Genomic DNA, 8,871 nt, shown 5'->3' with positions numbered 1-8,871 from the left:
GAGTACACCCAAAATCATGTCCTTTTTTGGAATAACAGATGTTAAAACTTCCAATCAACAAAGCTAGCAAATAGCATTTAAAGGGCAAGTGAACTTGGGAAACAAACTTAGTCCCCGCCCCCTTTTTAGATGGTTTACTAATACAGTCAACATGTGGTTTTCGTACGCCCAGATTTTGTATGATTCAGTATTTGTTGAAAATTTTCACCAACATTTTGCCTCATAACATACTAGTCCGGTGAAAACGAGTTTGACGCCCCTGCACTAAATTGTCCATAGGTGTGAATGTCTTTATGTCTATATATCCAATCCTCGGTCGCTGTACATCCCACTTCTCATATGATGCGGTTCCCTCAGCATTGCTGACTCACCGTCCGTGCATTTTCGTATTGAATGCAACTACTAAATAACACGCCATGGGGCCAAGGAAAGTCGCGAGTGGCAGCAATTTCATGCAGAAGGTGAGAATACCATCTCGCCAGGATGTACGGGATGTCCGCATCAGCAATAAGTTCCATCTATTCCTTATTTATAATATTTTTGCAGTAGTTTCTGCATATAAAACTAAAATGATCCTCTATAAAAGATATGTTTTGTTCATATTTTTGTGCGTCCAGAACGGATGAATTGGATTTTCATTATTTTCTGTGGGAAACTTTGCCACAGTTATCATATGTTTTGGTTTTCGGCGCACATTTCGGAATGAATTAATAACGAATACAAGGTACCGATGTACCTAGTGTGTGTGATATGCATGAGACAATAACGCAATACTAGCTGTAAAGGTCCCTTTATATTTCTGGGGAAGGGGGTCCTTAGCTTTCATTGGATTCTTCAACTCAAAAAGGGTTAAGAAGCTTAAGCTTTGTATAAGATGGACAGACTCACAGTGTCAAGAAAATATTTGCATCAATACACAAACGTGCTACACCTGACATCTTCTAAAATTGTGATCCATGACCAAAATGAAATAACAAATTGGAGAACTGCAGTACAATAACTTCATGTTTAGTGTAGTGAACGTATCGTACAACAGTAGTACAGGACATTTTGCAGTATTCGCTCTGCCATCGTTATCGAGCGTCCCCCGGCTGAAACAATCACTGTACTCTCAACTAGTTTGGAGAGGCAGATATTTGTATGAGCACTTTTCCTTTGAAGGGATTAATGTTCTCAGTCCTCTCCCACGGCTTTCCTTGCACACACAATCATGAGTCCTGCTGGGCTGCAGCCATGGAAGCTAAAACATCACTACAGCAACACTGAAACCACATCAGGCCGAACTAGCGGCGATTAAGCTTGTTTACATCAAGTGTAGGCACTGACGGGTTGCTGTGAAACATGTTATTTACATTGGAAAACAAGGACATTCGACACTTGTGTGGAAGAGAGTTCATGTTCGTACTATATTTATAACCGTGTCACCGCCATATAGAATAAGATGGATTGTCAACACTTTACACATACATTATGCAAGGTTAAGACAAGACCGAAATGGCACTTCATTTGTTTTTGAAAACTTAAGGGTGAAGAAGACAACTTTTTTAAAAAAGATTCCCATTCACACACAGCTTCAAAGAGATGTGAACACAGTGAACCCAACTGGCCAGAATGTAAGACCTTGTCCACATGGGAACCTTCTTGAGATGTTTTTTTGGGCGGGTTGAAAAAAAGTTGCGTCCACACTGTGCCCGATTAGTAAATAGTTGCATCCAGACAGGAACGATGACACACACAAGGCAAACCTACGTGTGACGCTGCTGAATAAAATTCTTCTCTGCCTTTTGGCTAAGATCAAGTGTAATATTTGTTCTTATCAGTTTAATATCTGACAGACCATATATGGAATAGATTTTTGGATGGAATAGGGGCTTGCTCCACCCATGCCACGCATCGACCCGCGATTGCAGTACCTCCAGCAACTGTGCACCCCCCTGCACAAGAGGGTACAACATGTGGTTCCATAGTGTAGTGGTTATCACGTCTGCTTTACACACAGAAGGGCCTGGGTTCAACCCCCAGTGGAATCAGGTGTTATTTCTTGTAAATTTCTCCTCAAGATTAATGAAGCATCATCTAAATTTCAATTACCAGTAAAATAACAACTGGTAGGTTACAATAAAAAAGTATATTGTATTTCTTGCTTGGCAGTTGTGTGACCACTCTGCTTCATTGATGACTGTTATGTTAAAATAATATATTTTCACAGTTTCTATCTCCTGGCTGAGTCCCCTAGCCCCCTAAGCAAGGATTGGTTGAAACCAGCCTATATTCTTGCAGAGTCGTCACGCAACTGCCAAGCTGTGTGACGACTGTGCTTCACTGATGACTGTTATCTTAAAATTGGCATTCCTGGTGTGTGTGAATGACAGGAAGAAAAGCTGTGAATGGAAGACGACTCCTTTTTTGTAGACTTCTTTCAATGGAAAAAATACCATCATGTGTTCATGTCAGGAATAATATTTGCACCAACTACCTGTCCTCCCCATCGTATAAATGTTTCATACTGTAGTCTGCTATGACTGGATTGGGAATTTGAGTTATGGGAGTAATGTGTCTCTGCTGGTCCCACTGATTGGAGAAGCGTTTCGGAAGATTGCAATGATGGAACCACTGCATTTTCAAAATCTTCCACTTTGAGATAATTTCTAAAACGTTTGACACATTGGTTTCTGAAATGCCCTGCGGAATGAAACTTGTGACCAAAAAGCCACAGGTTCGATTTCCCCAACTGGAAAAGGGACTTGAAGTGACCTTGAGCAAAGCACTGCCTATAAAAGCTGGTTTTGCTACGTATAAACAACACTGACAGGGAAAAGTGGGATGAAATCTTCCTGGGAAATATTCTGAGATAGTGTCCAAGCCCTAACGGATGGTGCTCGCGTTTCAACCAATACTGGGACAGGGGTGGGAAGGCACTGTTGTGTTGAAAGCAATTGGCACTGTCCAACAAATACTGTCTACGTCACAACGGATGCTGGAAGCCGTGATGCTGTGTGGAAGCTGCTGTGGCTCTGATGCAGCTATTTTGTGGCGGGAGGAATACGGTAAGACCTGAAGGGGAGGGACAGGAGGTTGGCATTGGCTGATGTGTGTCTGCAGTAGGGAGTGTGCAGGTGGAAGAGTCTAAACTGTCAGGGGGGAGCGCGGTTGTGGAGAGCTTTGTAGGCGATGATGCTGAGGGATCCAGAGAGGGAGTGAAGTGTGACAGTTCTACTAGTTTTTTGGACATTTTGATGCCGAGCCATAGAGGAGAGTGTTGGAGCCTGGGCCTTATGAATGCACGGATGGGGTTTCTGCACCTGAAAATAAGAGGGACTGACGCAAAGAGAGAACTTCGGAGTGGATCAGGGTGCTCATTTATAAAGTTTGCTGCACACAAAGTTGCGTCAGCAGTGGTGAAACGTGGGTACGCATCTTTCAATGCAAACGTTGGTATTTATAGAGAACTGGAGTCACCGTCTAGATTTTTCTCTCATTGACAGTCCGACACCTGATCTTAAAAAGTAGGGCCCTACCAATATGGATTTATTTGGGGACCAATACCGATTTAAACAAACAACTATTCTCTAATGGCTATAATTGCCTGATTAGTCAGTCGGCCAGTATCATTCATTTCTAAGAAAAAAATCAGCATCAGTCTGCCAACTTCTGGACGATTATGATTATTGTCTGAGGGCTAATATATAAAGGGTGGCGTGGGGATGAGATCCTGCTCCAAGTGGAGGAGTTTAAATACCTCGGGGTCTTGTTCATGAGTGAAGGAAGGATGGAATGCGAGATCGCCAGGTGGATTGGTGAGGCGTCTGCAGTGGTGTGGATGCTGCATCGGTTCGTTGTGGTGAACAGGGAGCTGAGCCGAAAGGCAAAGCTCTCAATTTACCGGTCCATCTATGTTCCCACCCTCACTTATGAGGTCATGAGCTTTTGGTAAGTGACCAAAAGGACAAGATCATGGGTACAAGCCGGTGAAATGAGTTTTGTCCATAGGATGGCTGGGCTCTCCCTTAGAGATAAGGTGAGAAGCCCTGTCATCTGGGAGAAACTCAGAGTAGAATCCCTGCTGAGGTGGCTGGGGCATCTGGTCAGGATGCCTCCCAGATGCCTCCCTGGGGAGGTGTTCAGGGCATGTCCAACCGGTAGGAGGCCTCAGTGAAGACACAGCACATGTTGGAGAGACTATGGCTGAATCCCAATTCTACCCCTTACCCCTCATCTTACCCCTTACCCCTAGTTTTTGCGTGAGAATCAAGTGGTGTTCCAATTCTCCTTAAACCGAGTGGTAAGGGGTAAGTGCTTCGGGGTATATACCCCTTGAAAACGAGTGCAGTAGGCTACCACACTTGAAGCAAAGGGGAAGCTGGAGCTACAACACCCGCTATGAAGACGGAACATACCAAACACATAAATGTAAGTAATTACGCATAATTATTGAGTTTCACAGTAATGTCACTCATGTTTGATTATATATTCAATCATTTGCTACTCCACCTAAATACTGGCCATGTTTTGAATTGTTTGTTTTCGCTAGTTATTACTCGCCAGCTCACACCAACATCTAACTTCACTGCAACCTACTGCATTTCATAAATGATTAGATGGTTAGTTAGAGAGAGCAACCACATTAGCCTGTTAATTGTAAGTTGTATTTTAAAATCGCTTGCTGGCCGAGAGCGTGCCATGTTTGTGTCCAAATAAAGCGCCCCCTTTTCAGCCACGGCGGGTGGCTATCACCCGCTCTATGCTCTGGTTCCCCCGAGCTCTGCGGAAGCGCAGAGGCCGCCCGGCCCCCGCTCCAGAGCGTACAATGACATTGGTGTTTTCTAATCATTCATGTAATGCAGCACATCATAGTGAAGTCTGTTTGCTGTGAATTGATTGTCATGGTGAGATACAGTATGTTTATTGTATTCAGCATACAGTATGGATGGTCAGGAAGGCAGCTAAATAAAAGATGTAAACATTATGGCGACCACGTTATCAAACTTGATTAAACTTCAATATTTCTTTTCAGCACATTGTTACTGTATTACTATTATTATTGTATTTCTTTATTAGTTATGGCCCATCAATCAAGCATATGTGTCATTCCTGCAGGTCAGCCCTCTGCTACACCACACAGCACTCCAGGACCATTCAAAAGCTGCAATCTCAGTACGGAAAAGCCAAATAGTACAAAATGCCTTTCTGGACTTTCGTACAAAACAATCTGAGAGAGAACGTCAACGACAGGAGGAGAGCGAGGCCAAAACAGGGAGTTTTTTAAACCTTGAAATGATGCTTGATAAGGTTTATACATTTGTTGATGAAGTTTGTGATATTATTATTGCTATTTGATATGTATATTTGATACATTGTCTATTTTTATAAATGTTGTTACAGTGCTGCTTGTAAGCTCTTATTTATTACAGGGGTTTGCTGATTTGCAATAGATGTCAGTTCGTAAAAATGTGTGGCTTTTATTTAAAAAAGGTGTTGTGAGGTAGGCTACGTAACATTGAAATCATGTATAAGTGCATGGCTCAGTTTATATATATACACAGTATATATATATATATATATATATATATATATATATATATATATATATATATATATATATATATATAATGTATGTATATGTGTATGTATATGTGTGTGTGTGTGTGTGTGTGTGTGTGTGTGTGTGTGTGCGCGCATGGCTCAGATCAAGGGTACCTTTGCTGTCTTCAGCTTCACTTGAGTAGTATTTGAAATTGTTGTTCTAACAATGTGTACTATCCCTATCACTCTGACGTTTATAGAGTGAGGAAACTTACCAAACCATAAATTAAGCCTGTTCATGTTTTTATTTTGCGCTAGCACGGCTATGTTGTAAAAAAGTGTCTATATTTGGACATTGAAAGGTTTGCATGAAAAGCATGTAAGCATGTAAAGCATGTCTACTTTTGTTGTGAAACTATTTTCTCTGATAATTTTGTCATGATTTCTACTTAGAATTTAAGAATGATATCTGAAATTGGTTTCTAATGTGTTTATTCAAATATTCTCAGTGTAAAAAAAAAACTGTCATGTAATCATTAGTGAAAAGTACATTACCTTCGTGTCCGCCTGCCGACGAAAATTTTGAAGAACATAATTCCATGGAAAAACAAACCCTATGATGATTACAATGGTATATATTCATGGAATAATTACTCAACTCTGCAACTAAAGTGATTTTTTGTGTATAAAAGAGTAAAATAAGATTATTTGAACAAAAGTGTAACACACCTAAATTTCGTGTCAGGCCAGTAATGTACGTACACTTGGAGCTCACAGCGTAAATTGCGTATTGCTAGTAAATATTGAATTCGAAAATAAAAAGTGCCTTCTTGGGCCAAACAAAACTTGTGTCCTTCCGCCGGTTATTCGCCAAATACGCGTTCAGCAGGGGAATGTTTCGTTGTGTCTGCCATTTTGTGTTAGCGTAATGTACGTTCAGTCACGACCTCGGAGAAGCAGCATCATTCAATTTGACGAGCAATCAGCAGTTTAACAACCATTGTCAAGTCTAAGCTAAGATTCTTTCATTTTTATATATATATTGGAGAAGATCTTTATGCACTTGGAAATGGTTATTTTCGTCGGGTGAGTTACAAATTTTGTGTTTATCGAGCAGTGTAACTTGTTTTGACAGCCGTTGTTTTTACCTCTCGTAGGTCGCCGTTCGTGTCCTGTGCACGAAGCGGTGAAAAAAATACGCGAAGTGGGCAAAATTATGCATCATTACTAGTCGGATTTTACTTACTTTTATCCGTCATATTATATGTCGTTGACATTTATCCGAACCAAATAAATTCTAGCGTGTTCGTTGATAAATTGCTCCGTATTTAACCCGGAAGCGATCGGCGTGTCCCTCATGGGAGGTCAAAGATCGCCTTGTAATTTTAGGTCTTTACCATGATAATTCAAGAACCACTCACTCAGTGCATTTCACTGAATCCTGGCTCATGTTGCCACAGTGCTGCAATGATTAGCTTATATTGTGGAGTTGATAGGTCAAAGTTGATCATTACAGTCTTAAGAACGGCTGATGGGATTTGTAGTCTTTGTAGTGCTACAACAATGGCATGGTAAGGACTGAAGGTCAATTTTTCTTTGCCATATTTTCAGAGCTTTAACTCAAGATCTAGATTTGTCACATGTTTTTATTTACTTTACGATACTCTCTCAAATATAAGTTACTTTTCTAACAAAAGTCAAATCTATGCAGAGATAACAGCATAAAGTGGACACCGAGTTAAGTGCATTACATTTAAGAGAGTGAACTTCGGAGGGTTGCTATGGGAAATGGAAGATGTCTTGAGCTCTGGTATGTTGGGTGTGTGTTTTGCAATGTTTGAAGTTTGTGATTATAACATTACCAACATTACCAAGGCGATCAACATTCCACGAGTTTGAAATTTTACCCAAAATGTAACACTTGGGTACCCTTGATCTGAGCCATGCACATAAATGTATGCACCTTACTTTATGGTTGCAAACATGTATTATGAACCATTTCATGATCTCATCTGCCTATGTCACAGTCAGCACGTGGTGAAGGGTGATGAGGTAATGAGAATCAAGTGGTGTTTTAGTCTCTTTCTTAGTGGCTTCTTCCCCTTGGCCCTAGGTTTTAACGGGCAGAGGAAGGGGTAAGACAAGGGGTAAGATGAAGGGGAAGGGCTAAGGGGTAGAACTGGGATGTCTCTCAACTGGTCTGGGAACACCTCTGGATCCACGGGGAGGAGCTGGACAAAGTAGCTGGGGAGAGAGAAGTCTGGGATTCCCTGTTTGGGCTGCTGCCCCCACGACTCCACCTCGGCTGGGCGGAAGAAGATGGATGGATGGTTGGAATCGGCCGATTACTTGGTTGGGCCCTATTTAAAAGCATCAGCATATTCATGAGCTATTTAGCATTGAGCATTTATGGATGATTGTGGGAGGGGGAGTGAAATGACATCAAGGTGGCGCTCCTACAATTTAGTGCAGGCGGGATTTATTACGTGAGGACTGCGCGCCACATACAGTAGTTTTATAAGTTTCAATATGTGCCACCAAAGATTGGTTGAAACCACATCAGACCAATAGCCCAACACACAGTTAACCTGAAGATATGTGATTCCATAGTGTAGTGGTTATCATGTCTGCTTTACACGCAGAAGGTCCTGGGTTCGAGCCCCAGTGGAATCATGTGTTAGTTGTTATAAATTTGCTACATCAGACCTACACAAAATTGACTGGAAGTTTATTTTGAACATTGGGAATGTCTCCACAGCAGGCCTATGAGGAAGAGGAACTCAGTTTCACTTTAGAGATCACTTGGACCTTGCTAGACCTTGACTGGGGGGCTGATCGTTCTCTCCAGCACTGGCATTACAATTGCTTGTATATACTCCTTGTGGTATTAAATTGTAAACCTTACTTGAGACTCTTAGGGTTTTTCCACAGCTGGTAGAACATAAGAATCTGGGTGGATTTCGCCCTGCTAAAAAGGGCAGGAACCAACAGTGCATAGATTCTGCAGATTGTGAGGACCCTGATGAGGGATTTGGTGACCAATGATGATCATTTCAGATTTGTTGAGTTTGACCAAGTTAGATTGAAACTGAGGCTTCCTTTCAAGGTACCGTGGGCTTCAGAAGTAAAAGTTTTGGTGGACAAAGCGAGCTGAATCGCCAAAGCGGCGGCACTGAAGTCCATGATGGATGGGGAAAGTGTACAAATGAAGAGGAAAAGGTGATGAACAGACGAGTGTGCTGCTTATCTGGAAAATCACAAAACATTTTCTGTCAAAGTCTATTTCATTCTCAAAACAGGAGCGCCTCCAGCTGCTTGAAGGTGTAAGTATAATATAGTAACTGATAT

The 8,871-nt window shown here is 41.6% G+C and overlaps 2 non-coding genes and 1 pseudogene across 2 annotated transcripts; all 3 read left to right on the top strand.

The window, feature by feature from the left end:
* The first annotated feature begins 1,768 nt into the window (after positions 1 to 1,768).
* On the top strand, positions 1,769 to 1,935 carry LOC129188253 (U2 spliceosomal RNA; annotated as a pseudogene).
* A 22-nt stretch (positions 1,936 to 1,957) lies between these two features.
* Positions 1,958 to 2,030, top strand: trnav-uac (transfer RNA valine (anticodon UAC)). Its single transcript has one exon. It is a non-coding gene; the product is annotated as a tRNA-Val (tRNA).
* Positions 2,031 to 8,123: 6,093 nt separating this feature from the next.
* Positions 8,124 to 8,196, top strand: trnav-uac (transfer RNA valine (anticodon UAC)). Its single transcript has one exon. It is a non-coding gene; the product is annotated as a tRNA-Val (tRNA).
* The last annotated feature ends 675 nt before the right edge of the window (positions 8,197 to 8,871 follow it).

This window comes from Dunckerocampus dactyliophorus, chromosome 9 (genome assembly GCF_027744805.1).
Source record: "Dunckerocampus dactyliophorus isolate RoL2022-P2 chromosome 9, RoL_Ddac_1.1, whole genome shotgun sequence".
In the NCBI taxonomy this organism is placed as follows: Eukaryota; Metazoa; Chordata; class Actinopteri; order Syngnathiformes; family Syngnathidae; genus Dunckerocampus; species Dunckerocampus dactyliophorus.
This window is presented reverse-complemented; position numbering and strand designations above follow the sequence as displayed.